The 27,979-nt window shown below is 40.7% G+C and overlaps 1 pseudogene across 1 annotated transcript in view; it reads right to left on the reverse strand.

Annotated features, from left to right (window-relative positions):
* Positions 1–1,175: 1,175 nt before the first annotated feature.
* LOC144319980 (immunoglobulin heavy variable 3-74 pseudogene) overlaps positions 1,176–27,979 on the reverse strand; it is a 215,062-nt pseudogene continuing 188,258 nt past the window's right edge. The window contains exon 2 of the transcript XR_013385597.1: positions 1,176–1,507. The product of XR_013385597.1 is annotated as an immunoglobulin heavy variable 3-74 pseudogene (transcript). The remainder of the gene's footprint in view (positions 1,508–27,979) is intronic.

Below are 27,979 nucleotides of genomic sequence, written 5' to 3' on the forward strand. Positions count from 1 at the left end.
CCAAAGGATTCAAGAGTTACTTCTTCCAAGTGGAAGGTCCTCCAATCCAGCTCCTCACACTGAGGATCATCATGGATTCAGTAGAAGCTTCTGGTCTCTGATCACATGGTGTACACATGACCTTCAGGGCCACTGGTGACCCTGGGGAGAGGACAGCTTCCATCTGAGACCTTTAGGATCTTGGCCTATTTGTATTATGATTTTATGTTTCATGCTCCTTCCATACATTATCCAGCTAGTTTTCCTGTGATTAAGGCATTTTTTCTACTCAGAATGACCATGTCTTTCTTTTGTCTTCCCAGTTTGATGCTTGTTTAGTGAAATTATTCCTCACACCATGTCCAGTCTTTATTGCCTGATAGCTCCCTAACATTCCATCCCCATTCATCTCCTCCACCCAAAGGATAAGAAATGAAACAATAACCCAGGAGTTACCTCTTTTGATACAGTTGGGATTCTGACTCCACACAAGCCCCTCGTGGAGCAGGACCCTGTCCCCACCACTGACCCACAACATACACCCAGAGCCAGTGTCCTTCCCTGGCACAATCTAGGAATTTATGACGTGATGAGAGGCTTGCCTGGCTCCCAACGAACACGCATGTGAAAGTATAAAAGCTTATACTTTCATGATTGTGTGTGTGTGTGTGTGTGTGTGAGTGTGAGTGACCTCTGAGTCCACATCCCTACCATATCATGCTGGGAATCTCACTCACTCCCCGGAAATTTTAACATTTTTCTGGAACATCTCTTTATTGTTGTGTTGATCGGAGATTCCTCCATACCGTGATGTGCAAGAAGTATGTTAGCTTGGGGTCCTGTGATCCACAGTGAGTGCTAATAGGACTGGTGAATATGTTCAGATGATGTGAATGGAGTTATTTGTAATTGATTAATATTTTGGGTCAGGAAAGGTTAAGTACAAGGAAGTGCAAGTGCTATACTTGAATTTCTAAGTCTCTAAGAAAGAGACTGAAGAGGTAAACACAAAATCAAGTGTCCAGAGAGAATCCCTGGGGGAAACTGCTCCTTGGAGAGGAAGCCCAGACACTGACAGGAAACCTGCCCAGAACCTCCATCTTCACCTGCTCCTGGGCCTTCAAGACAGAAGTGGTGAGGAGTGTGCACCCTCTGGTGGTCCTGATCCCCTTCTACAGGGAGGTTTGTGTCTGGGCTCACACTGAGGTCCCCTCATTGTGTCCCTTCACACAGTAATACACGGCCGTGTCCTCGGCTCTCAGGCTGTTCATCTGCAGATACAGCGTGTTCTTGGCATTGTCTCTGGAGATGGTGAATCGGCCCTTCACAGCGTCTGCATAGCTTGTGCTACTTCCATCACTGCTAATGTATCCGACCCACTGCAGCCCCTTCCCTGGAGCCTGGCGGACCCAGTTCATGTAGTTGCTACTGATGGTGAATCCGGAGGCCACACAGGAGAGTCTCAGGGACCCCCCAGGCTTCATCAGGTCTCCCCCAGACTCCACCAGCTGCACCTCACCCTGGGCACCTGCAGACACAAGAAATCCTGGTCAGAAAATTGTACCACATCCCTTGTTTCTCTCACTCACCTCAACTCACAGACTGAACGTCCCTTGTTCTCCATGAATTACCTTTTAAAATAGCCACAAGGAAAACCCAGCTGAGCAAAGATTTCATGTTTAGTCGTCTTTGTTCTGTCCTGATCCCGAACGGGGTCACCTGGGGATCCTGGGCCTGGGGCTTCTCTCTCAGCTGCAGGGTCGTGGTTGCGCTGGTTTAATCAGTGAAGGGAGGGTCCTATTTGCATGTCCTTTGAATGTATAATCAGCACCAGAACTAGATTTGACTCTTCACAACTATTAACAAGGATTGCTTTGCATCTCTATACCACTGTGTGTAATGTCTTCTGACATTATGAAGTGCTAAATCTATGAAAAAATGACCTTTGCATTCCTTTTTGAGTTTTTAAAAATCTCTAATCAATGTAGGTTCTTTTAGTGTACAATATTTTACCTTTTTCAGAATACTTAATCCTACATATTATATTCTTAACACCGGTGTCAATGTAATAAGGTTCATTAATTACCTTTTAAATACTTTATTGTTAGGGATGCTGGGGTGGCTCAGCGGTTGAGGTCTGCCTTCTGCTCTGGGAGTGATCCTAGAGTCCAGAGATCCAGTCTCACATTAGACTCCCTTCATGGAGCCTGCTTCTCTCTCTGCCTGTGTCTCTCCCTCTCTCTGTCTGTGTGTCTTTCATTAATAATTAAATACAACCTTTAAACTATAAATATTTTTTGTTAGTGTGTGGAAACCTACATATATTTTTTATGTTTATTTTGTATCCTATAGATTTCCTGAAATTGTTCTTTAAGGATTTGGTTTTGTAGCTTGTCGGGTTTGACCCTGCAACAGATCATATCATATGGATACAAAGTTGTTTTTCTGATTCTATTGATTTAATTATCGTTTATTCTTTGTTTCCTACATTTCCTGGATTGGAATTCCAGTCATTGCCCCAGTAAGGGTTTCCTTCTCTTCTATATGTTTATTTGTCTGGACTAATTACTGTGTAGATATATGACAGACCTAATTGGAGATGTATTTCATGTTGCATATTCATGAGCTCCCATGAGAGAGAGAACACAAAACGCAGACAATGACCAAAGTAGGCAGCCCTTGTGCTTCTTACACAACAAGACGTTGGGTTTGTGGAGATATGAGGCCAGGATTTGGGGTTTGGGTCATTGAATTAATGAGGAACTGACAAGGGTTGTTTCTGCAACCTTCTGGGTCCCACAGATGGTTCTAGTGAAGAGGATGGTTCACCCCTCCCAGTAGGGAGAAGTTAATTTTCCCACGGGAGATTTATTTCTTTCTATCAGGGTGACACAGGAGGTTCCCTATCTCTGTCCACTGGATGATTCTTCTGTGATTTTATTCACAATAATCCAGGGAACCAGCTGACATATGGGGTGGCACAGTTTATTCTCCTTCAGTATAACATGCTGAATACTCATGGTGGGAATGGCCCCCTTTGTGGTTCCTGAATTGACAGAAAGGCTTCAGGTTTTCACTTTTGAATGCAGGGCTGGTTGTGGGGTTTTCATAAAATGTGACTAATTCACGGAGGGAAACATTTGTGCCTCGACTGTTAATATGTTTTGAAGATAAAGTGTGTTAGATATTGTCAAGCGGTTTTAGGCATCATAGGAAAGAATCATGTATATCCAATCCTTCACTCTGTTAATACAGGGGCCCCATTTATGATCTGGGTGTGTTCAAGCATACTTGCATCCCAGGCATGATTTCCTCTAGGTCATCCTGTGCGATCCGTCCATGTGCTGTTGGATTCAGGATGCCAGTAGTTTTGCATTTATGTGCATCTGAGATATTGTCCATGTGTCCCTTCTTGTGGTTTCCGTTGCATGAGTTTCCTGTCAGAGTCATTCTGCCCTCCTTAAATCAACTTGGGCAATTTCCATTCTCATATTGTTTTGGAAGAGATTGAAAAGTTTTACCTTAATTCTTAAAGTACTTGGTAAAATTCATAGAAAAAGCCATCTGATTTTGGACTCTTTTTTTTTTTTTTGCTTTATTCTTCTTAAATCTTTCATTGTCCTTTTGTAGGCAGAAGCTTTTAGATAATGATTTTAGTCTTTGTATTTGATCTGTATTGTACATTTTTTACTTCTTCATGAAACAATTTTAGTGTATTCATAATACTAGTAAAGTAATTTGCCTATGTTCCAATACTTTCTCTATGAGAATCTTTGAATTTTATTTATGGTCCTTTTTAATTTTTTTTTGTTTTTTACATTTTTTTATTGAAGTTCAATTTGCCAACATATACTATAGCACCCAGTGCTCATCCCATCAAGTGCCCTCCTCAGTGTTCATCCCCCAGTCACCCCAACCCTGCCTGCCTCCCCTTCCACTACCTCTTGTTCATTTCCAGAGTTAGATGTCTCTCATATTTTGGGACCATGTCTCTCATATTTTGTCACCCTCACTGACATTTTCACTCATTTTCTCTCCTTTCCCTTTGTTCCCTTTCACTAATTTATTTTTTATTGGTGTTCAATTTGCCAACATATAGAATAACACCCAGTGGTCAGCCCATCAAGTGCGCACCTCAGTGCCCGTCACTCAGTCACCCCCACTCCCCGTCCCCCTCCTCTTCCACCACCCCTAGTTCATTTCCCAGAGTTAGGAGTCTTTTTGTTCTGTCTCCCTTTCTGTCATTTCCCACACACTTCTTCTCCCTTCCCTTATATTCCCTTTAACTATTATTTATATTCCCCAAATGAATGAGAACATATAATGTTTGTCCTTATCTGATTGACTTACTTCTCTCAGCACAATACCCTCCAGTTCCATCCATGTTGAAGCAAATGGTGGGTATTTGTCGTTTGTAATGGCTGAGTAATATTCCATTGCATACAAAGACCACATCTTCCTTATCCATTCATCTTTCAATGTGCAACGAGAGTCATTGGTGTTGGTCATTTTTTCTCTTTGAAATCTGATTATATTTATTAAGGCCTATCTATTTTCCTAGAGTGCCTATGACTGTTAAATTTCATTTTTATTTTTCATACTTATTTAAATCTCCAGGAATATTTTTATTTGTATAGATTCTTTTTTTCTTCTAAGAATTTCAATGTTGATAAATTAAACAAAATACCAATGGTTTTCTTACATAATAGAAAAATCCAAAAAAAAGAAAAAAAAAAGAAAAATCCATATTCATACAGAAAAAGAAATCACATGATAGTGACCATAAAATTATGAGAGGTAAGAACAATAGTCAGACATCACACATCCCTCTACAGAAATTTAGTCGCCCATTAAGCATATCAGTGTGTGGCTCCATAACATCAGACATGTAGACAGTAGAGCATAATACAGAGCCCAGAAGTAAATGTGTGCGTATAGTCAGAAAGCCTCCAAAGGATATCTAAGCATACACAATGGAGAAAGGATAATCTCTATAACAAATGGTGTTGGACAGCCTCATGAAAATAATGACACCTGGTCCTTACCATACATCACACAGATACAAGGATACAGAATATCTCAGAATGGATTAAAGAGTTAAGCAGAAGTCTCAACTCTAGAACTCATACATGAAAACTAAGCCTAAAACATCATGACATTTGCTTGGATGTGATTTTTTTGATATGACATTAAAATCACATTCAAAAAAAGCAAAAGCCAGTGAGTGGGGCTACATCATGCACAAAGTGTGAAGAACAAATATTAGCAGAGCAAGAAGGCAGACTATGGAATGGGAGACAGTGTGTTAAATCATATACTGAGACAGACTTAGTATCCAAAAAACAAAAGGGACTCTCAACCTCAATAGAAAATCTGACAGAACACAACAATAACATATCTAAATCCCCCATTAAATAGTTGCTCAAGGATGGGACGTCTGGGCCATTCAGGTGGTTAAGGATCTAACTCTTGGTTTTGACTCACGTCTTGATCTCAGGATCCTGGACTTGAGACCCAAGTCAGGCTCTGTGGTCATGGGGAATCTGCTTGAGACTTTCTTTCTCTCTCTCCTGGTCCTCTCCATCTCTCTCTTTCTCTCCAAATAAAAACATAAAATATTTTAAAAATATTTTATTTATTTATTCATTAAAGACACAGAGACAAAGAAAAGCCGAGATATAGGCAGAGGGAGAAGCAGGCTCCATTGAAGGAGCTCGATGCGGGACTCAATCCTGAGATTACAGGATCACACCATTCGCTGAAGGCTGGTGCTAAACCGCTAAGCTACCCAGGCATCCCTGTTAAATACATTTTTTTTTCAAAATTGGGACAAGTTCTATTTCGATTTCTCTGTAGAAAACAAGCAAAAGTGGGTCCTTGTGCAGATAGTTGATTAAGAATCTGACCTTGGCTTTAGTCATGATCTCAGGGTCCTGGGATTCAGCCCAACCCTGGCCTCCAAGATGAGAGGAGTCTGCCTCTCTCAATGTTCCTACCCCTATGTGTGCAATCGCTGCCTCTCTCTCCAATAAATAAAAAGATACAAGTAAACAAACATATATACATCAAGGTCAAACAACACCAATCATCCTAGAAATCCAACCGCAAATAACTGAGGTATCTCTTTGCAGCTGTTTCCCTGGCTATGAATGATCCACACCAAATTAAATGAGAAGGACCTTGTGCTGGTGAGGATGTGGAGAACAGGCCATGGTAAACTCTGGGTGGAAGGATCACATGGTGTAGCTACTATGGCAACCATCCCGGTGCACACCACCCACTACACAGAGCTCCATGTCTGTTACTGAACACCTGAACTCATTTCCAGCTGAGTGAGAGGAAGGTCGAGACCTCAGGTTGTGGGGATAGGCAGTAGCAGGAGATGAATGGATTCAGTGGAGGTGTCTTAACCTAGTCCTGCTCAACTACACGAGAGAGCCTGAGACTAAGATGCTGGAGGGGACAGCTGCTGTCAGAACACACATCAAACTCTGGTCTCAGGAACTCCCCATCAGAGGACCAGAGCTGGTTTGGGTCAGTCTGTGGAGGCTTCATACATGAGGACATTGGGCACAAAAAGGCAGCATGCAGCCTGATGCATAGGAGCTCATCATCTGAGTTTGGGGAAGATAGAAGGAAAGAAAGCCCAACCATATCACTGTGACCCTGGCCTGGCTGTATGAATGCCCCAGGCTGCATGGCCTCAGTTATCCCTGAGACAGCTGACCTTCATGGAACATCATGTATTGAGATGCCGCTGGGATGGTGGGTGCGTCAATAGTGTGACTACTTATCGCAGAATCCTGACCCATTGATGGATGTTTTCTTCTTGGGATTATTCTTTAAATCATGCAAGCTTTTGGGGGTGTTCAAAGCTTCTCACAGAAATGAAGACACTATAAACGCTCACATGCCATTTTTGCATGAACATGGGGATTCATTATTCTGGAGCAACCACTGAGGAGTGGGATTTCTGGGTCACCTGGTAGGTTATCTATCTTTAATTACAGGAGGAACCAAAAAAAAAAGATTTTCCAGGGTCTCTCTTTAATTTTCATTCCAACCTGCAGGGTTGAGGCCCAGAGGTCCTGCATGCTCCCCAGGATGGTCTGGTCAGTGCTTTCTTTTTTTATTGGAGTTCAATATGTCAACATATAGCATAACACTCAGTGCTCATCTCATCAAGTTCCCCCCTCAGTGCCTGTCACTCAGTCACCCCATCCCCCTACCCATCTCAATTTCCACTATCCCTTGTTCGTTTCCCAGAGTTAGGTGTCTCTCATGTTCTGTCTCTCTCACTGCTATTTCCCACTCATTTTCTCTCCCTTCCCCGTTATTCCATTTCACTATTTTTATATTCCCCAAGTGAATGAGACCATATAAAGTTTGTCCTTCTCCAACTGACTGACTTCACTCAGCTTAATAGCTTCTTTCATGCCTGAGCCCACGTGATGAGTGTATAGAGCATCTCATTGTGGTTGATGTGAATTTCCCTGAGAGATCCTGGCGGGAAGTGTCCTCACCTGTGCTTACTTCACGAGTCTGTACCCTCCTGTGTAACATGTCCACACAAGGCTCTGCCTGCTTTATATATGAATGTTGTTTTCATTTCTATTGAGTTTTGAGGGTTCTTATAATATTCAGGTGAAAGTTCTTTGTTGGTTATGAAATTTGTGCATATTTTCCCTTTGGCTCATATATTGTATTTGATTACTTTGATAAATACGTGGGTAAAAATATAGATGGTAAAAAATATATATAGATGATTTCCACAAAGTGCATTCTTAATATTTGGTGTTATGCATATTAACTTTTTATCCATACCATTCCGATTTCATGATTAATGATTCCTTCAGAGTTTCCCTAATGACAATATATTTATTTTTTTTAATTTATTTTTTATTGGTGTTCAATTTACTAACATACACAATAACCCCCAGTGCCGTCACCCATTCACTCCCACCCCCCGCCCTCCTCCCCTTCTACCACCCCTAGTTCGTTTCCCAGAGTTAGCAGTCTTTACGTTCTGTCTCCCTTTCTGATATTTCCCACACATTTCTTCTCCCTTCCCTTATATTCCCTTTCACTATTATTTATATTCCCCAAATGAATGAGAACATATAATGTTTGTCCTTCTCCGACTGACTTACTTCACTCAGCATAATACCCTCCAGTTCCATCCACGTTGAAGCAAATGGCGGGTATTTGTCATTTCTAATAGCTGAGTAATATTCCATTGTATACATAAACCACATCTTCTTTATCCATTCATCTTTCGTTGGACACCGAGGCTCCTTCCACAGTTTGGCTATCGTGGCCATTGCTGCTATAAACATCGGGGTGCAGGTGTCCCGGTGTTTCATTGCATTTGTATCTTTGGGGTAAATCCCCAACAGTGCAATTGCTGGGTCATAGGGCAGGTATATTTTTAACTGTTTGAGGAACCTCCACACAGTTTTCCAGAGTGGCTGCACCAGTTCACATTCCCACCAACAGTGTAAGAGGGTTCCCTTTTCTCCGCATCCTCTCCAACATTTGTTGTTTCCTGCCTTGTTAATTTGCCCCATTCTCACTGGTGTGAGGTGGTATCTCATTGTGGTTTTGATTTGTATTTCCCTGATGGCAAGTGATGCAGAGCATTTTCTCATATGCATGTTGGCCATGTCTATGTCTTCCTCTGTGAGATTTCTGTTCATGTCTTTTGCCCATTTCATGATTGGATTGTTTGTTTCTTTGGTGTTGAGTTTAATAAGTTGTTTATAGATCTTGGAAACTAGCCCTTTATCTGATATGTCATTTGCAAATATCTTCTCCCATTTTGCAGGTTGTCTTTGAGTTTTGTTGACTGTATCCTTTGCTGTGCAAAAGCTTCTTATCTTGATGAAGTCCCAAGAGTTCATTTTTGCTTTTGTTTCTTTTGCCTTCGTGGATGTATCTTGCAAGAAGTTACTATGGCCGATTTCAAAAAGGGTGTTGCCTGTGTTCTTCTCTAGGATTGTGATGGAATCTTGTCTCACATTTAGATCTTTCATCCATTTTGAGTTTATCTTTGTGTATGGTGAAAGAGAGTGGTCTAGTTTCATTCTTCTGCATGTGGATGTCCAATTTTCCCAGCACCATTTATTGAAGAGACTGTCTTTCTTCCAATGGATAGTCTTTCCTCCTTTATCGAATATTAGTTGACCATAAAGTTCAGGGTCCACTTCTGGATTCTCTATTCTGTTCCACTGATTTATGTGTCTGTTTTTGTGCCAGTACCACACTGTCTTGATGCCCACAGCTTTGTAGTACAACCTGAAATCTGGCATTGTGATGCCCCCAGATATGGTTTTCTTTTTTAAAATTCCCCTGGCTATTCGGGGTCTTTTCTGATTCCACACAAATCTTAAAAGTCTTTTTTCCCCTTCTCTCCTCAGTGTTGACCTGTTCCCTAATTGGTCTCCAGTAATGTAGTGTTTATATGTTATATGAATGTACATTCTGGCAATTGATTTTCATGGTGTTGCTTTCATAAACTAGAGCAATTCTGTTCTCATGCTCAAAAGTGAAATTGTGATTTCATTGGTAGATGCTCTGCTGTATATCATCAGGCTGGTTGTTCTTCACGTTGAAAAGATGTGCTTCTGGTGTGAAACATAATCATTTATCTTTCCAGGTGTTGAAATTTCAAAAATCTTGTTGCTCTTCAGAGGCAGGTTGTGGTACTTAGCATCCTCCCACCAGACATGGCATTGACTCCAGTGCCTTTCCCTGGAGGCTGATGGAACCATGTGACACCCACACTGACATGCGCATTGAGAATCCAGAGAGGAGCCAGTGATCATAAGGGTCTTCCTGGGTGTCCCCAGTCCAGAACGAGACCCCTACAGGAGGATCTGGGACAGATCTCCTGTAGAGAAGGACAGCACAGGATGGGGACAGGACTTGCCTTAGTTGAGGGAGCCTCCAACATGAGAACTCAGAGGAAATGATGGTCAGCAGCAAGGGTGAGGAGCACAGGAAGCTCATGCGGGGACACAAGAGTCACTTCCCATACACAGTGCTTGGCTTTTCTTTTTTTTTTCTTTTTTTAAAGTGTTACAACAATTTATTTTTTTTAATTTTGTTAAGTTTTGCAACATTTTAAAAAAGACTTTTATTTCTGTGATTTATAGTGTAAGTTTTCTTTTTTTATAAATTTATTTTTTATTGGTGTTCAATTTATCAACATATGGAATAACACCCAGTGCTCATCCTGTCAAGTGCCCCCCTCAGTGCCTGTCACCCAGTCACCCCCACCCCCACCAAACTCCTCCCCTTCCACCACCCCTAGTTCATTTCCCAGAGTTAGGAGTCTTTCATGTTCTGTCTCCCTTTCTGATATTTCCCACATATTTTTCTCCTTTCCCCTTTATTCCCTTTCACTATTTTTTATATTCCCCAAATGAATGAGACCATATAATGTTTGTCCTTCTCTAATTGACATATTTCACTCAGCATAATACCCTCTAGTTCCATCCATGTCGAACCAAATGATGGGTATTTGTCATTTCTAATGCCGCATAATATTCCATTGTATACAGAGACCACAACTTTTATATCCATTCATCTTACGATGGACACCAAGGCTCCTTACACAGTTTGGCTATTGTGGACATTACTGCTATAAATCAGGGTTCAGGTGTCCTGCATTTCATTGCTTCTGTATCTTTGGGGTAAATCCCCAGCAGTGCAATTGCTGGGTCATAGGGCAGATCTATTTTTAACTCTTTGATGAACATACACAGAGTTTTCCAGAGTGGCTGCACCAGTTCACATTCTCACCAACAGTGCAAGATGGTTTCCCTTTCTCCACATCCTCTCCAACATTTCTGGCTTCCTTCCTTGTTAATTTTCCACATTATTGACTACAGAATTTAGATCGAATCACGCAGAATTAAAAATCAATTAAATGAGATGTAATCCAAAATAGAGGTCCTAACGATGAGGGTTAATGAGGTGGAAGAACGAGTGAGTGACACAGAAGAAAAGTTGATGGCAAAGAGGGAAACTGAGGAAAAAAGAGACAGTTAAAAGACCATGAGGATAGATTAAGGGAAGTAAGTGACAGCCTGAGAAAGAATAATCTATATTTAATTGGGTTTCCCGACGGTGCTGAAAAGGGTCAGAGGTCCAGAATATGTATTTGAACAAATCATAGCTGAAAACTTTCCTAATCTGGGAAGGGAAACAGGCATTCAGATGCAGGAAATAGAGAGATCCCCCCTAAAATCAATAAAAACCGTTCAACAACTCTACATTTAATAGTGAAGCTTGCAAATTCCAAAGATAATGAGAAGATCCTTAAATCAAGAAGAAGCAAGAGATCCCTAACTTATATGGGGGGAAATATCAGATTAACAGCAGACCTCTCCACAGAGACCTGGCAGGCCAGAAAGGGAAGCAAGATATATTCAGGGTCCTAAATGAGAAGAACATACAGCCAAGAATACTTTATCCAGGAAGGCTCTCATTCAGAATAGAAGGAAAGATAAAGAGCTTCCAAGATAGGCAGGAACCAAAAGAATATGTAACCTCCAAACCAGCTCTGCAATAAATTTTAAGGGGGACTCTTAAAATTCCTCTTTAAGAAGAAGACCAATGGAACAATGAACAAAAACAGGGACTCAATAGGTATCGTGATGACACTAAACGCAAATCTTTCAATAGTAACTCTGAACGTGAAGGTGCTTAATAACCCCATCAAAAGACACAGGGTTTCAGACTGGATAAAATAGCAGGACCCATCTATTTGCTGTCTACAGGAGACTCTTTTTAGACAGAAGGACACCTACAGCCTGAAAATTAAAGGTTGGAGAACCATTTACATTCAAATTGTCCTCAAAAGAAAGCAGGGGTAGTCATCCTTATATCAGATAAACTAAAATTTATCCTGAAGACTGTAATAAGAAATGAAGAGGGACACTATATCATACTTAAAGGATCTATCCAACAAGAGGAATTAACAATCATATATATATATATATATATATATATATATATATATATATATATCCCGAATATGGGAGCTGCCAAATATATCAATCAATTAATAACAAAAGTTAAGACATACTGAGATAATAATACACTTATACTTGGTGACTTCAATCTAGCGCTTTCTACACTCAATAGGTCATCTAAGCACAACATCTCCAAAGAAACGAGAGCTTTAAATGATACACTGGACCAGATGGATTTCACAGATATCTACTGAACACACATCCAAATGCAACTGAATACACATTCTTAAGTGCACATGGAACTTTCTCCAGAATAGACCACATACTGGGTCACAAATCGGGTCTGAACCGATACCAAAAGATTGGGATCATCCCCTGCGTATTCTCAGATCATAATGCCTTGAACTTAGAACTAAATCACAACAAGAAGTTTGGAAGGACCTCAAACACGTGGAGGTTAAGGACCATCCTGCAAAAAGATGAAAGGGTCAACCAGGAAATTAAGGAAGAATTAAAAAGACTCATGGAAACTAATGAGAATGAAGATACAGCCATTCAAAATCTTTGGGATGCAGCAAAAGCAGCCCTGAGGGGGAAATGCATCGCAAATCAAGCATCTATCCAAAAACTGGAAAGAACTCAAATACAAAAGCTAATTTTGCACCTAAAGGAGCTAGAGAAAAAACAGCAAACAGATCCTACACCCAGCAGAAGAAGGGAATTAATAAAGATTCGAACAGAACTCAATGAAATGGAGACCAGAAGAACTGTGGAAAAATCAACAAAACCAGGAGTTGGTTCATTGAAAGATTTAATAAGATAGATACACCATTAGCCAGCCTTATTAAAAAGAGAGAGAAGACTCAAATTAATAAAATCATGAATGAGAAAGGAGAGATCACTACCAACACCAAGGAAATATAAACGATTTTAAATATTTTCTATCTACTTTTTTATTCCTTCCTTTCTTTCATAAGTTTTCTGCAGTGTTTAGAGTATAGATCCATCCCTCTTCAGTTAGGATTTTTCCTCATCATCTGATGATTTCTGGTGCACTTATAAATTGCATCCAGTCCTTGATTTTCTTTTTTCTGCTTCATTTGCACATTAGAGAAGAGCCACTGACTTCCTTGTATTGATTTCACATGCTCTGATTTTGCTGAATTCCGGTATCAGTTCTAGCAATTTTTTTCAAAGGAATCTTTGGGATTTGAACTTAAAGTATCTTGCAGTGTGTGAAGAGTCAACGTTTGATTTTTCTTTGCTGAGTTGGATAACATTTCCTTCTGTTTTTTGTCTGATTGTTGAGGCTAGGAATTCTACTATTATGGTGAAGAACAGGGGTGATGGTGGGCATCCCTCTCCTGTTCCTGATCTACAGGAAAAGCTCTCAACTTTTCCCTGTTGAGGATGATATTCTCCATATGTCTCTGTAGATGAATTTTATGATGTTGAATATGTCTCCCTATCTCTACAGAACAATAGGTATTTTTATCAGGAGGTATAATCTATTTTGCCAAAAGCTTTTTGGCATCAGGTTAAAGGATAAAATGGTCCCTATACTTTCATTAATTAATGACTGAATTCTCATAGTTTTTTTTTTGCATATGCTGAACCACTCTTGAATACCAGAAATTAAGCCAATTTTGTCATGAAGAATTATCCTTTTAACATACTGTTGATTCTGTTGGTTAGGATCTTAATGAGAATTCTGTATCCATATTCGTAAAGAATATGAGCCTGTAATTGTCCTTTTAAGTAGGATCTTTCTCTGCTTTTCAGGTCAAGGTAATGTTGCACTCAGAAAATGAGTTTGGAAGTTTCCTTTAATTTCTGTTTTCTTTTTTTTTTTGGAACATTTTCAGGATAGGCATTAATTCTTTTTATTTATTTATTTATTTATTTATTTATTTATTTATTTATATTTTTTAATAAAATAATTTTTATTGGTGTTCAATTTACCAACATACAGAATAACACCCAGTGCTCATCCCATCAAGTGTCACCCTCAGTGCCCGTCACCCACTCACCCCCACCCCCCGCCCTCCTCCCCTTGCACCACCCCTAGTTCATTTCCCAGAGTTAGCTGTCTTTATGTTCTGTCTCCCTTTCTGATATATCCCACACATTTCTTCTCCCTTCCTTTATATTCCCTTTCACTATTATTTATATTCCCCAAATGAATGAGAACATACACTGTTTGTCCTTCTCCGACTGACTTACTTCACTCAGCATAATACCCTCCAGTTCCATCCACGTTGAAGCAAATGGTGGATATTTGTCATTTCAGTGGCTGAGTAATATTCTATTGTACACATAAACCACATCTTATTTATCCATTCATCTTTCGAAGGACACTGAGGCTCCTTCCACAGTTTGGCTATTGTGGACATGGCTGCTATAAACATCGAGGTGCAGGTGTCCCGGTGTTTCATTGCATCGGAATCATTGGGGTAAATCCCCAACAGTGCAATTGCTGGGTCATAGGGCAGGTATATTTTTAACTCTTTGAGGAACCTCCACACAGTTTTCCAGAGTGGCTGCACCAGTTCACATTCCCACCAACAGTGTAAGAGGGTTCCTTTTTTCCGCATCCTTTCCAACATTTGTGGTTTACTGCCTTGTTAATGTTCCCCATTCCCACTGGTGTGAGGTGATATCTCATTGTGGTTTTGATTTGTATTTCCCTGATGGCAAGTGATGCAGAGCATTTTCTCATGTGCATGTTGGCCATGTCTATGTCTTCTTCTGTGAGATTTCTCTTCATGTCTTTTGCCCATTTCATGATTGGATTGTTTGTTTCTTTGGTGTTGAGTTTAAGAAGTTCTTTTTAGATTTTGGAAACTAGACCTTTATCTGATACATCATTTGCAAATATCTTCTCCCATTTTGCAGGTTGTCTTTTAGTTTTGTTGACTGTATCCTTTGCTGTGCAAAAGCTTCTTATTTTGATGAAGTCCAAATAGTTCATTTTTGCTTTTGTTTCTTTTGCCTTCATGGATGTATCTTGCAAGAGGTTATTGTGGCCGAGTTCAAAAGGGTGTTCCCTCTAGGTTTCTCCTCTAGGATTGTGATGGAATCTCGTCTCACATTTAGATCTTTCATCCATTTTGAGTTTATCTTTGTATATGATGTAAGAGAATGCTCTAGTTTCATTCTTCTGCATGTGCATGTCCAATTTTCCCAGCACCATTTATTGAAGAGACTGTCTTTCTTCCAATGGATAGTCTTTCCACCTTTATCGAATATTAGTTGACCAAAAAGTTCAGGGTCCACTTCTGGGTTCTCTATTCTGTTCCATTGATCTATGTGTCTGTTTTTGTGCCAGTACCACACTGTCTTGAAACCACAGGTTTGTAGTACAACCTGAAATCTGGCATTGAGATGCCCCTAGATATGGTTTTCATTTTTAAAATTCCCCTGGCTATTCGGGGTCTTTTCTGATTACACACAAATCTTACAATAATTTGTTCTAACTCTCTGAAGAAGGTCCATGGTATTTTGATAGGGATTGCATTAAATGTGTAAATTGTCCTGGGTAACATTGACACTTTCACAATATTAATTCTGCCAATCCATGAGCATGGAATATTTTTCCATCTCTTTGTGTCTTCCTCAATTTCTTTCAGAAGTGTTCTATAGTTTTTAGGGTATAGATCCTTTACCTCTTTGGTTAGGTTTATTCCTAGGTATCTTATGCTTCTGGGTACAATTTAAATGAGATTGACTCCTTAATTTCTCTTTCTTCACTCTCATTGTTAGTGTATACAAATGCCATTGATTTCTGGGCATTGATTTTGTATCCTGCCAGGCTACCAAATTGCTGTATAAGGTCGAGCAATCTTGGGGTGGAGGCTTTTGGGTTTTCTATGTAGAGTATCATGTCATCGGCGAAGAGGGAGAGTTTGACTTCTTCTTTGCCAATTTGAATGCCTTTAATGTTTTTTTGTCGTCTGATTGCTGAGGCTAGGACTTCCAATATTATGTTGAATAGCAGTGATGAGAGTGGACATCCCAGTCTTGTTCCTGATCTTAGAGGAAAGGCTCCCAGTGCTTCCCCATTGAGAATGATATTTTCTGTGGGCTTTTTGTAGATGGCTTTTAAAATGTTGAAGAAAGTTCCCTCTATCCCTACACTCTGAAGAGTTTTGATCAGGAATGGACGCTGTATTTTGTCAAATGCTTCCTCTGCATCGAATGAGAGGATCATATGGTTCTTGGTTTTTCTCTTGCTGATATGATGAATCACATTGATTGTTTTACGAGTGTTGAACGAGCCTTGTGGGGATAAATCCTACTTGGTCTTGCTGAATAATTTTCTTAATGTATTGTTGGATTCTATTGGCTAGTATCTTCTTGAGAATTTTTGCATCCATGTTCATCAGGGATATTGGTCTGTAATTCTCCTTTTTGGTGGGGTCTTTGTCTGCTTTTGGAATTAAGGTGATGCTGGCCTCATAGAACGAATTTGGAAGTACTCCATCTCTTTCTATCTTTCCAAACAGCTTTAGTAGAATAGGCATGATTTCTTCTTTAAAAGTTTGATAGAATTCCCCTGGGAAGCCATCTGGCCCTGGACTCTTGTTTCTTGGGAGGTTTTTGATGACTGCTTCAATTTCCTCCCTGGTTTTTGGCCTGTTTAGGTTTTCTATCTCTTCCTGTTCCAGGTTTGGTAGTTTGTGGCTTTCCAGGAATGCATCCATTTCTTCTAGATTGCCTAATTTATTGGCGTATAGCTGTTCATAATATGTTTTTAAAATTGTTTGTATTTCCTTGGTGTTGGTAGTGATCTCTCCTTTCTCATTCATGATTTTATTAATTTGAGTCTTCTCTCTCTCTTTTTAATAAGGTTGGCTAATGGTTTATCTATCTTATTAATTCTTTCAAAGAACCAACTCCCGGTTCTGTTAATCTGTTCCACAGTTCCTCTGATCTTGATTTCATTGAGTCTGCTCGAATTTTAATTAACTCTCTTCTTCTGCTGGGCGTGGGGTCAATCTGCTGTTTTTTCTCTAGCTCCCTTATGTGTAAGGTTAGCTTTTGTATTTGAGTTCTTTCCAGTTTTTGAATGGATGCTTGTATTGCGATGTATTTCCCCTTAGGACTGCTTTTGCTGCATCCCAAAGATTTTGAACGGTTTTATCTTCATTCTCATTCGTTTTCATGAATCTTTTTAATTCTTCCTTAATTTCCTGGTTGATCCTTTCATCTTTTTGCAGGATGGTCCTTAACCTCCACGTGTTTGAGGTCCTTCCAAACTTCTTGTTGTGATTTAGTTCTAATTTCAAAGCATTATGGTCTGAGAATATGCAGGGGACAATCCCAATCTTTTGGTATCGGTTCAGACCCGATTTGTGACCCAATATGTGGTCTATTCTGGAGAAAGTTCCATGTGCACTTGAGAAGAATGTATATTCAGTTGAGTTTGGATGTAAAGGTCTGTAGATATCTGTGAAATCCATCTCGTCCAGTATATCATTTAAAGTTCTCATTTCTTTGGAGATGTTGTGCTTAGAAGACCTATCTAGTATAGAAAAAGCTAGATTGAAGTCACCAAGTATAAGTGTATTATTATCTAAGTACTTCTTCATTTTGGTTATTAATTGGTTTAAATATTTGGCATCTCCCACATTCGGGGCATATATATTCAGGATTGTAAAGTCCTCTTGTTCATAGATCCTTAAAGTATGAGATAGTGTCCCTCTTCATCTCTCATTACAGTCTTCAGGGTAAATTTTAGTTTATCTGATATAAAGATGGCTACCCCTACTTTCTTTTGAGGACCATTTGAATGGTAAATGGTTCTCCAACCTTTTATTTTCAGGCTGTATGTGTCCTTCTGTCTAAAATGAGTCTCTTATAGACAGCAAATAGATGGGTACTGCTTTTTTATCCAGTCTGAAACCCTGCACCTTTTGATGGGGTCATTAAGCCCGCTCACTTTCAGAGTTACTATTGACAGATATGAGTTTAGTGTCATCATGATATCTCTTCAGTCCTTGTTTTTGTGGATTGTTCCACTGAACTTTTTCTTAAAGGGGAATTTTAAGAGTCCTTGAAATTTCTTGCAGAGCTGGTTTGGAGGTCACATATTCTTTCACTTCCTGTCTGTCTTGGAAGCTCTTTATCTCTTCTTCCATTTAGAATGAGAGCCTTGCTGGATAAAGAATTCTTGGTTGCATGTTCTTCTCATTTAGGACCCTGAATATATCCTGCCATCCCTTTCTGACCTGCCAGGTCTCTGGGGAGATGTCTGCTGTTATCCTAATACTCCTCCCCATAAAAGTCAGGGATTTCTTGTCTCTTGCTGCTTTAAGGATCTTCTCTTTATCTTTGGAATTTGTAAGCTTCACTATTAGATGTCAAGGTGTTGAACTGTTTTTATTGATTTTAGGGGGGGGGATCTCTCTATTTCCTGGATCTAAATGCCTGTTTCCCTTCCCAGATTAGGAAAGTTTTCAGCTATGATTTGTTCAAATACAGATTCTGGCCCTCTGGCCCTTTCATCGCCCTCAGGAATCCGAATTAAATGTAGGTTTTTCTTCCTCAGGCTGTCGTTTATTTCCCTTAATCTAACCTCATGGTCTTTTAATTGTCTGTCTCTTTTTTCCTCAGTTTCTCTCTTTGCCATACTTTTTTTAAAGATTTTATTTATTTATTCATGATAGTCACACAGAGAGAGATAGAGAGGCAGAGACACAGGCAGAGGGAGAAGTAGGCTCCATGGAGGGAGCCCGATGTGGGATTCGATCCTGGGTCTCCAGGATCACACCCCGGGCCAAAGGCAGGCGCCAAACCGCTGCACCACCCAGGGATCCCATCAACTTGTCTTCTATGTCACTCACTCGTTCTTCCACCTCGTTAACCCTTGTCGTTAGGACTTCTAATTTGAATTGCATCTCATTCAATTGATTTTTAATTTCTGCCTGATTGAATCTAAATTCTGCAGTCATGAAGTCTCTTGAGTCCTTTATGCTTTTTTCTAGAGCCACCAGTAGTTGTATGATAGTGCTTCTGAATTGGCTTTCTGACATTGGATTGTAATCCAGATTTTGTAACTGTATGGGAGAGGACTGTTTCTGATTCTTTCTTTTGAGGTGAGGTTTTCCTTCTAGTCATTTTGCTCAGTGCAGAGTGGCCAAAAACAAGTTGTATTGGGAAAAGGAGAAAAAGAGAAAGAAGGAAAGAAAAGAGAAAAAGAAAAAAAGGAAGAAAATAAGAAAAAAGAGAAGAAGAAGAGAAAGAGAGACAAAGAATGAAAGGGAAAAAAGGGTGGGGGAAGCAATCAGAAATCAAAAAGCAAAAAAAAAAACACGGGGGAGTATCTTCTGATTCTGTATACTTTAAGTATCTTGACTTCCCCTGGAATTGTCCGTCCTGCTTGTCTCTGGGGGAGGGGTCTCTTGTGCTGATTTTCAGGTGTTAGCACTTGGGGGAGCTGCTCTGCCCCCTGCCTGGTGCAGGGCTCAGTGGGGGTTGTTTACCTCGTGAGGCCCCAGGAGGAACAACCACGGTGGCAGTGGAGCTCTGGAAACCTGGATTCAGCCCCCACAGGAACTCTGAAGCACTATGCCTGCAGGGCCTGGAGGCTCCGGGGCAGGGCTGCTGATCTGCTCAGCTCTGGGCAGGAGCATCCTTGCTGTCCTGGGCCCTCCTGGCCTCTGCCTGTCCCGGGGGGAGGCCGGATCCTGGGTTGTGTCCCGGCGCCCTGTGCTCAGGGCCTGCGCTGTTGGATTCGCACTCCCTGCCATGCAACCACCTCCGCGGAGCCACCCCCCAAGCCCTTCCAAGCTGCTCCGTGTCCCGCTGTGCGTGCTGCAGCCCTTAGGGAGCTCGGTGCACTCTCCTGGGGTGCAGGTGTCTGTTAGTGTCCCAGGGAGCCGGAGGGCATCCCGGCCCTCCTGGGGTCCTGCCTTAACTCCTTGTGGGTGCCTTTCCACCGGGAAGGTTGGTGCAGCTCCCGCTTCTCAGGGAGGGAGCTTTCCTGTCCTGGGGACACTCGCCCTGGCCTTAGCCCAGCTCCTCGTGGGGCACCTCCCCCTTGGAGGCCTTTTGTTTCTTTATTTCTTTTTTCCCATCCTCCTACTTTGATAGAAGCGCGAACTCTTCTCACTGTAGCATTCCAGCTGGTCTCTCTTTAAATCTCAGGCCGAATTCATAGATTTTCAGGATGATTTGAAGGTTATCTAGGTAATTTGGTGGAGACAGATGATTTGGGGACCCTACTCCTCAGCCATCTTGCCCCTCCTCCTAAAAATTTTTTAATAAATAAATAAACAAACAAACAAAAAAGAACGTTTAACCAGATTTGTCATTTCCCATATAAGAATAGTTGTTTTCTAAAACCAACAAATTTTTCAAATCAGAAGCTGAATAAGGAATAAACAAAGAAGGAGACTCTGTCATTTTTGGATGTTGGAATATTTCTCTTTCTATGACAACAAAGTTTGTCAGTTAGAGTTTGAATACATAAGCACAGAATCGTGTGCCCAGAGAGGCTCACTGGGGGAAATTGCTCCTTGGAGAGGAAGCCCAGACCTTGACAGGAAACCGGCCCAGAACCTCCATCTGCACCTGCTCCTGGGCCTTCAAGACAGAAGTGGTGAGGAGTGTGCAGCCCCTTGTGGTCCCCATCCCCTTCTATAGGGAGCTTTGTGTATGGGCTCACACTGAGGTCCCCTCACTGTGTCACTCACACAGTAATACACGGTCATGTCCTGGGCTCTCAGGCTGTTCATCTGCAGATACAGCATGTTCTTGGCATTGTCTCTGAAGATGGTGAATTGGCCCTTCACTGTGTCTGCATAGTATGTGCTACCTCCACCACTGTTAATAATTGCAACCCACCCCAACCCTTTCCCTGGAGCCTGGCAGACCCAATGCATCCAGTAGCTACTGAAGGTGAATCCAGAGGCCACACAAGAGAGTCTCAGAGACTCCCCAGGCTTCACCAGGTTTCCCCAGACTCCACCAGCTGCACCTCACCCTGGACACCTGCAGACACAACACATCCTGGTCAGGAAACTGTCCCACATCGCCTGTTTCTCTCACTCACCTCCACTCACACACTCAAGGTCTCTTTTTATCCATGAATTACCTTTTAAAATAGCGACAAGGAAAACCCAGCCAAGCACAGACTCCATGGTGGTTTGTCTGTGTTCTCTCCTGATCCTTGAATGGGATCACCTGGGGATCCTGGGGCTGGGGCTCCTGTCCCAGCTGGAGGGTCCGGGCTGTGCTGGTTTAATCAGTGGAGGGAGGGCCCTATTTGCATGTCCTCTCATTACATAACCAGCTCCAGACTCGATTCCATCCTTTAGAAGATATATACAAGCATTACTTCCTAACCCTAGGTAACTTTCTTTTGGTGGCACAGTGGATTTATGATGTTCTAATCCATCACCGTATTTATCTTTGTATTTATCTCTGCCTTTTTAAAAGCCTTTCATTAATATAGTTCATTGTAAAGAACATTTTCTGTCCTTAATGAAGTTTAATCTAAATATTTATTTTTGATACAGGTGTAAAAGGGATTATTTTATATATTTTTAAAGAAAATATGTTGTTAGTGTGTAGAAATTAACTTTATTGTCTATGTTGATTTGATATCCTGAATTTTCCCTGCGCTCATTACTTACCTCTAAGTGTTTTTTTTCAATGAATTTCCTCGTTGACTATGTATATGCAAACAAATTATTTTTCTTTCTTTGACTGATTTTAATATCTTTTATTTTATTATTGCCTAATTTCTATGGTAATCTTTGACTTAGTGGCATAGCCATTTTCCCTCTTTTCTGTCATATTCTTTGTTCTAATATTTCATTTGATATATAGCAGATGTAGGAGAGCAAATGATTTTCTTTTTGCATGGGGATGAGTTCCCTAATATATGGTGTGATGTGGGATCTCAGGACAGGACAGGAAGTCTGTTCACAACTTCTGCCTGATTCTGATGGGATATATATCCTTGATGTGTGTTGAGATTGATAAGTTCATTGTAGATTTGAATTTGAGCCTTTAATCTTGTAAGACATTTCCAAATATCTTCTTCCATTTTGTAGGCTATTAATTACACTAAGTGATTCCTATGCTGTGAAAATGCTCTTTCCTTGATGAAGTCCCCATAGTTCATTTTCCTTTTCTTCCCCTTGCCTCTGGAGACACGTCTAGAAGTGGTTGCAGGTGAGGTAGAAAAGGTGCTGCCTGTGTTCTCCTGAGGTTTCTGATGGTTTCCTGACTCACATTTAGGTCTTTCATCAACTTTGACACCATTGCTGTGAATGATGTAAGAAAAGGGTCCCCTTTCATTATTCTGCATGTGGGTCTCCAATATTCCCAACAACATTGTTGAAGAGACTTTCTTTTTTCCATTGGATATTCTTCCCTGCTTTGTCAAGATTTTTTGACCACAGAGTTCAGGGTTCATTTCTGGGTTCTAAAACTTTTCTATTTATCTATACATCTGTATTTCTGCCAATGCCATAGTGTCCTGATGATCACAACATTGTAATTTACCTTGACAGCCAAAATCAGGATATCTACTGCTTTGCTTTAGTTTTAAGGATTGCTTTGGCTATTTGAGGTCTTTGTGGTTCTCCAAAAAATTTATGACTGTTTTCTCTAGCTCTGTGAAAAATGCTGGTTATAGTATTATATGGATGGCTTTGAATGTGTCACTTGCTTTTGACAGCATAGACATTTTATCAATATTCATTCTTCTAATCTGTGGGAATAAATATTTTCTATCTCCTTCTTTATTCCTTCTTGTCTTTCATAAGTGTTCTGCAGTGTTTAGAATATAGATCCATCCCTCTTCATTTACGATTTTTCCTAATCATCTGATGATTTCTGGTGCACTTGTAATTTGCATCCAGTCCTTGATTTTCTTTTTTCTGCTTCATTTGAACTATAAAGAAGAGCCACTGACTTCCTTGTATTGATTTTATATGCTCCAATTTTGCTGAATTTCTGTATCAGTTCTAGCAATTTTTTTTTACAGTAATCTTTGGGATTTGAACTTAAAGATCTTGTGGTGTATTAAGAGTTAAAGTTTGGCTTTTTCTTTGCTGAGTTGGATGACATTTCCTTCTTTTTGTTGTCTGATTGTTGAGGCTAGGACTTCTAGCAGTAAGGTGAAGAACTGTGGTGATGGTGGACATCCCTGTCCTGTTCCTGATCTTAGGAGAAAGCTCTCAACTTTTCCCTGTTGAGGAAGACATTCTCCATTTGTCTCTGTAGATGTATTTTATGATGTTGAGTATGTCTCCCTATCTCTACAGAGCAAGAGGATTTTTATCAAGAAGGTATAATCTCTTTTGCCACAGGCTTCTTAGGCATCAGGTGAGAGGATAAAATGGTCCTTATGCTTTCATTTATTAATGACTCAAATACCACTGTTTGTTTTGCATATGCTGAACCACCTTTGCAGACCAGAAATTAAACCGATTTTTGTCATGAAGAATTATCCTTTTAACGTACTGTTGGATCCTGTTGGTTAGGATATTAGTGAGAATTTTGCATCCATATCCATCAGGAATATTAGTCTGTAATTGTCCTTTTAAGTAGAATCTTTGTCTGCTTTTCAGTACATAAAATGAGTTTGGAAATTTCCTTTAATTTCTGTTTTTTGGATAGCCATTTTTTTATGATAGGCATTAATTCTTTTTAAATACTTGTTGCATTGCCTTGAGCAACCATCTGTCCCTGGACTTTTGATTGTTAGAAGACCTTTAAAGTTGTTCGATTTTCCTTTCCTGGTTTTGGATCTGTCTTGCTTTTCTATTCATTCCTGAAATAAGTCAATCAGCGGACAAGCATTTTTCAGGTTGCTTGCACATTTATATATCTTTTATGAGGAAATATCAATTCGTGTTTTCAGCTCATGTCTTGCCTGGATTTTCTGTTCTTTGAGTGTTGAATTTACTAAGTTCTTTAATGATTTTGGCTACTATTTTTCAAATAAATCCTCATTTGTAAATAGCTACTCATATTATATTGGTTGTGTTTATGTTTCTTGACTTCTTTCCCCTCACATACCTGTTTATCCTCATGAACACCCTATAATTCATATTTGCAATTGTTTCACTTGCTTTTGGAAAAATGTCTTGTAAGACTTTGGTCTGGACAATATCAGGGAGGTTACTGCCTGGGTTCTGAAGGATTCTTTCTCATATATAGGTCTTTCATCCATTTTCAGTTCATCTGTGTGTCTGGTGTAAGAACCTGGGCCAGTCTCGTTCTTCTGCATATGGCTGTTCAAATTCTCCAACATCATTTGTTGAAGAGACTCCCTTTTTCCATTGGATACTCTTGCCTGCTTGTCAAAGATGTGTTAACCGTAGGGTTGAGGATCCATTTCTGAGTTCTCTAATCTTTTCCATTGACCTATGTGTCTGTTTTGGTGCCAGTACTATAGTGTCTTGATGATCACAACTTTGTAATACAGCCTGATATCAGGCATTGTGATGCCACCAGCTTTGGTTTCCTTTTTCACCATCCCATTGGTTTTTAGGGTCTTTTATGGTTCCATTCAAAGTTAACGATTGTTTTTTCTATCAGTGAAAAATGTTGATGGTATTTTGATAGAGATTGCATTACTATGTAGATTTTCTTGGGTAGCATAGAGATTGAAGCAATATATATTTTTCTCTAATCCTTAAGCACAGAAGGTTTTTCATTTCTTGTGTATTCCTCAAATTGCAACCTAAGTATTCTAGCGTTCTCAGTGTACACATCTGATTTGATTCACTGTTAGTCATTTTTGTTGTGCTGTTGCAATTGTAAATGCCAGGGACTCCTGGGTTTCTTTTTCTAATCTATCATTGTTAGTGTAAAATGTGCCTGACTTTGGTGCATTGAATGTATATCTTGCTATTTTGCAAAATTACTGATTCAGATATAAAGTGTTTTCCTAGAGTCTTTTGAGGTTTCCATGTGGAATAGCATGTCATATGTGGAGAGTGAACATTTAACCTATTCCTTATTTATTTGGGAACTTGTATCTCTTCTCTTTGATTGCTGAGACAAGGATTTCCAGCACTTTATTCAAGAACTGCTTTGAGAGTTGAGATTCCTGTCATGTTCATGACCTTAGTGCATGAGATCCATCTTTCTCCTCATTTAAGAGGGTCATTTTATTTTTTTATTTTTTTTAATTTTTATTTATTTATGATAGTCACACAGAGAGAGAGAGAGAGGCAGAGACACAGGCAGAGGGAGAAGCAGGCTCCATGCAGGAAGCCTGATGTGGGACTCAATCCTGGGTCTCCAGAATCACACCCCAGGCTGCAGGCGGCGCTAAACCGCTGCGGCACCGGGGCTGCCCAAGAGGGTCATTTTAAGTCCAGACACCTCTAAATTTGAAATTGAGTTTGTGGATCGCATTTTTATTGCTAAGTGACATCCAAGAAAACTGAAGTATCAATTTTTATATCAGAACTGGTTTCAATCCAAAGACTGAAATAAGAGACAAAGAAGAGCACTACTTCCTAATTAAAGTGACTATCGAACACGAAGATCACTGACAGTGATGCTGTGATCATGGTCCAGTATAGTGTCCACACCAGAGGCCTTTCCTCTGTTGCTCAGATTGTTAATGCCTCTGTAGCCTCGTGTCCAACATGCACTTTATGCTCCTTGTAGCACACTTGCTGGTTGATCTGGGTTCTCCTGTGATGCACACTGAGTGCAGTTGGTCTCCTGCGAAGCATAAGTTGATGAGCATCAGGATATTGGGAATGTATTTGTATTTAGAGACAGGAATAAGCAATGCATGTGAATGATTCATATGTGTAGTTTAGTGTATTTCTCTTCCTATGACAAATACATTTGTAGGAAAACACTGAAATGGTCAACATAGAATCCTGTGTACAGAGAGTCTCTCTGGGTTTAATATTTGATGGAGAGGAAGCGCCAGACACTGGCATGAAAGTAGTAAACAAAGGATCTCGAGATTCAGCCTGTATATTTTTTGAAAGGTTTTATTTATTTATTCCTGAGAGACATGATTAAATGTTGAGGTGTTGAGCGGTTTTCGATTTTAGGGGGATCTCTCTATTTCCTGGATCTGAATGCCTGTTTCCCTTCCCAGATTAGGAAAGTTTTCAGCTATGATTTGTTCAAATACATATTCTGGACCTCTGTCCCTTTTGGCGTCCTCAGAACCCCAATTTAACGTAGTTTTTTCTTCCTCAGGCTGTCATTTATTTCCCTTAATCTATCCTCATGGTCTTTTAATTGTTTGTCTTTTTTCCCTCAGTTTCCCTCTGTCATAAACTTGTATTCTGTCACTCACTCGTTCTTCCACCTCGTTAACCCTCGTCGTTAGGACTTCTAGTTTGGATTGCATCTCATTCAATTGATTTTTAATTTCTGCCTGATTGGATCTAAATTCTGCAGTTATGGTCTCTTGAGTCCTTTATGCTTTTTCTAGAGCCAACAGTAGCTTTAAATTAGTGCTTCTGAATTGGCTTTCTAACATTGAATTGTAATCCAGATTTTGTAACTCTGTGGGAGAGAGGACTGTTTCTGATACTTTCTTTTGAGGTGAGGTTTTCCATCTAGTCATTTTACTCAGTGCAGAATGGCCAAAAACAAGTTGTATTGGAAAAGGAGAAAAAGAGAGGAGAGAAAGAAGGAAAGAAAAGAGAAAAAGAAAAAAGGAAGAAAAAGAGAAAGAAAAAGAAAGGAAAAAAGGGTGGAGGAAGCAAACAGAAAGCAAAAAGCAAAAAAAAAAACAAACACGGGGGAGTATCTTCTGATTCTGTATACTTTAAGTCCCTTGACTTCCCCTGGAACTTGTCCTTCTAGCTGTTCTTCTGGGGGAGGGGCTTGTTGTGCTGATTTTCAGGTGTTAGCACTTGGGGGAGCTGCTCAGCCCCCTGCCTGGTGCAGGGCACAGTCGGGGTTGTTTACCCTGTGAAGCCCCAGGAAGAACAACCACAATGGTGGCGGCCAGCTCTAGAGCCCTGGATTCAGCTCCCACAGTAACTAAGGAGCTCTCCATCTGCAGGGGCCTGGATGCTCTGGGGGCGGGGCCGCTGATTTGCTCATCTCAGGGCAGGAACGTCCTTGCTGTCCTGGGCCCTCCTGGCCTCTGCCTGTCCCAGTGGGAGGCCGGATCCTGGGCTGTGTCCCCAGGGCCCTGTGCTCCAGGGCCTGAGCTGTTGGATTCACACTCCTTGCCACACAGCCCCCTCCACCGCAGAGCCACTGCCCGAGCCCCTCCCAGCTGCTCCCGGGTCCAGCAGGGCGCCCCCTGCACTCCTTTAGGGAGCTCGGCGCACTCTCCCTGGTGCACAGTTGCTCTGTTAGTGTCCCAGGGAGCCTGAGGGCATCCCCGCCCTTCCTGGGGTCCTGTTCTAACTCCCTGTGAGTGCCTTTCCACCTGGAGAGATTGGTAAAGCTCCTGCTTGTCTGGGACGGAGCTTTCCTGTCCTGGGGACACTTGCCCTGGCCTTAGCCTGGCTCCTCGTGGGGTCCCTCCCCCTTGAATGCCTTTTGTTTCTTTAATTCTTTCCCGCCCCCCCCCCCCCCGTCTTCCTACCTTGATAGAAGTGTGAACTCTTCTCACTGTAGCATTCCAGCTGTTCTCTCTTTAAATCTCAGGCTGAATTTGTATATTTTCAGGATGATTTGAAGGTAATCTAGGTAATTTGGTGGGGACCCTACTCTTCCGCCATCTTGGCCCTCCTCTCAAGTCTTTTTTGCAAGGTTTGTCCTCATTCACCATTTATACAACAATGTCATATACAAGGAAATTATTTTTCTTTCTGTTGAATGATATTAATAACTTTTATTTTATTATTGCCTAATTTCTATGGAAATCTTTGATTTAGGGGAATAAAAGCTTTCCCTCTTTTTGTCAGATTCTTTGTTCTAATATTTCATTTGATATATAGCAGATCTAGGAGAGCAAAATAATTTCCTCTTGCATGTGGATGAGCTTCCTAATATATGATGTGATGCGGGATCTCAGGACAGGACAGGAAGTCTGTTCACAATTTCTGCCCAATTCTGATTCG

The sequence above is a fragment of the Canis aureus genome, chromosome 9 (genome assembly GCF_053574225.1).
Source record: "Canis aureus isolate CA01 chromosome 9, VMU_Caureus_v.1.0, whole genome shotgun sequence".
Lineage (NCBI taxonomy): Eukaryota > Metazoa > Chordata > Mammalia > Carnivora > Canidae > Canis > Canis aureus.